This window comes from Durio zibethinus, chromosome 12 (assembly GCF_047325235.1).
Source record: "Durio zibethinus cultivar Kanyao isolate XHJ-2024 chromosome 12, ASM4732523v1, whole genome shotgun sequence".
Taxonomy (NCBI): Eukaryota; Viridiplantae; Streptophyta; class Magnoliopsida; order Malvales; family Malvaceae; genus Durio; species Durio zibethinus.
In genome coordinates, this window is record NC_143173.1 from 21335591 (window position 1) to 21339059 (window position 3469).

Below are 3469 nucleotides of genomic sequence, written 5' to 3' on the forward strand. Positions count from 1 at the left end.
ACTATGAAGTATGAGCTTATCTGTATTCACACAGTTATTTTATACTCATTAATGAATATTTATGAACATTCATTTCATACATTCTGATTCTTTTATTATGGTAATTTAATAGGAATCGATGAGCTCAAACATAGAAGTTTTCAGATGGGATGTCTGAAAACAAGGACATCTACAGAAGGATAGATCCTTTGCAAATAAAGCAACCAAGAAAATGAGAAAAAAGATTGTATGTATAACTATTTTTTTGATATAATGTATGATTGGCATTGTGGTTGTATGCATGAGTGTATACTAGCTTGTGTAGATTTGTTCTAACAGCTCTGTTTATTATTGTCTTTCAGGATGATTATGCTGCCAAAGTAAAATCTGGTGAACTGGTAACCTAGTATGACGAAGATCTTTTATCTTTAGCATTAGGCGCTAAAGAAAGGCCTGGTCGGGTTTGTGGGGTTGGTAAATTTGTCTTGCCATCAACGTATTTTGGTAAACAACCCAAAACCCCATGAATGAGAAATACACAATATGAAGCAATAATTGAACAACAACAACAACAAATTAATGACCAGAAGCAACGCCTCAATGACCAACAACAAAGACTCGTTGTTTTGGAATCCATGTTGGCAGCAATGCAGCAGGTTATGCCAGTACCCCAGCCTGATAGCATCATCCTCGTACAAGAAGCTTCTGTTGCAAGTAAGAAAGCCATCCTATCATCCGTTACCACCCAAGAAGTATGATATTATTTATAATTTGAATATTAATTTATTTATTCTATTGATTGATTTGGTTTTAATACTTATATTTCATTAAATATTGTAGGAGGATGTTCAAACTCAAAGTCTAACCCTTGCCCAGGCTTCCATGGATGAGTTAACAAAATATTCGCTAGAGAATTATACCGACAGAAACTTCATATCCATTGAGTCTAAGGAAGATTTATTTGATAAACAATCATTTTCTTTAATTAGTGTGGATGAGGTAAAAAAATTTTATGAAATGGATGAATTATCAGCTATTGAAATCGTTACTTATATGAGGTTAGCTTATAAATATAAATATGCACATTCAGTATATCGTAAGTTAGTATTAGGGTGTAATACTAACCAGCAGTGCTTATTGTTATCATGTAGCTTCCTGTATAGAGAGCTGAATGGGAGAAAATTGACGAACAGATTTAGATTCATTTACCCCAACTTCATTAGTGAGCAAAGTGACAAAGTTATGTATCATGCTAATCATGTGATCCTATGTATGAAAAGATCGGTTGATTCTTATTTGCTCCATACAATGCGCAGTAAGCTATATTCTAAACTTACTTACTCTAACCTGCACCATTCTATGATCTTATGTGTATTCTGAGTATATCATTGTTATTATTTTACAATGTCATTGGGTGCTTATTGTGATTAACACCAAATCCTTAACGCCATACTTTCTTAATTCAATTAATCCAACAGCGATGCCTAATCCCAATATTCAAACTTTTATAAAGAGATATTACAATACTTTATTATATTATATATGTTTTGTTTCTTCATAAAAAATTTTATTTATGTTCTCACTATTTTTTTTCTTTTCAATATAGGGTAATATTTGCATTCAATAAGAAGATAAAGAAACTAAAATGGGTGTCATTACCGGTAAATGTCAAATTTATTCTTTTAATACTGAGTTTGTGTAGATAAATATTTTTTAAACCAACTCAATTTAATTTTCAGGTACCTTGTCAACCCGGCAATACTGAATATAGATATTATGTCTTTCGTTTTATGTGGGAGATAATGTTACATGATTGTATGACCACACCATTCAAGGTTAGTATAAATTTCATAAACTAGTTATATGTTCAAAAAAATAAAATGATACATTATGTTCTCATTTTTTAACATTTACTTATGATTTTTTTTTTTTTGTGGGAGGGTAAAGAAAGCTTCACAGAAGAGGAGCTAGATGAAGTCCGTAAAGAATGGTGTGATTATGTATTGTCATTTATCAATGTCGATAAACCTTCAGGTTAGACATTGTTGGTTGAATGTAAATATATATGGAACAAATTATTATAATGTTTTTAACATGCCGTGTTGAATGAAAACTTTAAGTTTGTATATTAGGGGTGTTGGTTTAATATTATTGTTATACTTAATATGAATACACTATGTGTAATTATTAAATTACTAAGTACGATTATTTTAGAAAAGTATATTAATATGGCAACATTATCAGTTTTAATTTTGGATGTGTTGTCAATTTTTTTAAATACAACAATATTCATTATGCAAATTCCAAAATGTAATTCATAGTATCATATATATATAACCAAATGTTTTTTGGGCATAAATATACAATTGACAGCAAACGCTTTTCTGGGCATAAACCTACAACTGACTTCACATATAAAATATCAATTATGTTTTTTTAATGCAATTAATGAAGGCATTTTTAGCAAGAAAATGCCTTCAATCACTCCTAACAGAAAACATTGAAGGTGTTTTTTATCAAAATCGTCTTCAATAATCCCCTCAGAAAATTATTGTCTGGAATATTATAGGCATTTTGGATAAAAAAACGCTTTCAATAATACCAACTAAAAATTAATCAAATGAATTATAAACGGCATTTTCCAATGGGTAACGCTTTTAATAATCCCAACAAAATGTTTATGAAGGCATTTTTGGATATAGCCACCTTCAATAATCCGACCATTAAAATTTATCGTTGAAAATATTAAAGGCGTTTCGAGCCAAAAACGCCTTCAACCATTCTATCCAAGTTTTGTCTATGGAATATTGAAGGCGTTTCTTACAAAACCGCCCTTAAAAATCCAAAAAAAAAATTTATTGATTGAATTATACAAGGCGAGTTCGGCCAAAAATGCCTTCAAGAATCAACTCCATATTTTTTCTATCGATTATTAAGGGCGTCTCTTCACGAAAAACACATTCAATACTCTATGAAAAGTTTTTTAAACCAATTGGTGAATCCGTTTTTGCCAAGAAAACGCATAGAATAGTCAATAACAAATAATCTGTGCCTAAACCCAAAAAAAGGATAAATGATGGATTGAACCAACAACCTTATGGTAAACATCCGTATGATCCAAACAATTTGATAACCTTAATATTGAAAGAATTTTTGCAAAAAATAAATTTAATAAGCCTAAAAAAATTTTTAGTCTAAATATTAAAGGCGTTTCTTGTAGACAACGCCTTCATTAATCTCATACAATTTTTTATGACGTGATTATTGAAGGCCTTGTCTACCAAAAATATGCCTTAACTATTCACCGAAACTTTTAATAAAAAATATTCAAAGTATTTTAGTCGAGAAACGCCTCTAATATCAAGTCTTGGGTGGCGTTTATAATTAACAACGCCACTATTTGAATATTTAGTGACGTTTGGATAATAAATGCCTGAAGTTTTATAAAAACACAGAAGTTAGTAGCATTTGTAAGTGAAAGGCAGCTACA

General features: G+C 30.3%; 1 long non-coding RNA gene across 1 annotated transcript; it reads left to right on the forward strand.

Annotated features, from left to right (window-relative positions):
* Positions 1–1612: 1612 nt before the first annotated feature.
* On the forward strand, positions 1613–2051 carry LOC149515882 (uncharacterized). The gene is made up of 3 exons (XR_016326289.1): positions 1613–1640; positions 1719–1814; positions 1927–2051. It is a non-coding gene; the product is annotated as an uncharacterized LOC149515882 (long non-coding RNA).
* The last annotated feature ends 1418 nt before the right edge of the window (positions 2052–3469 follow it).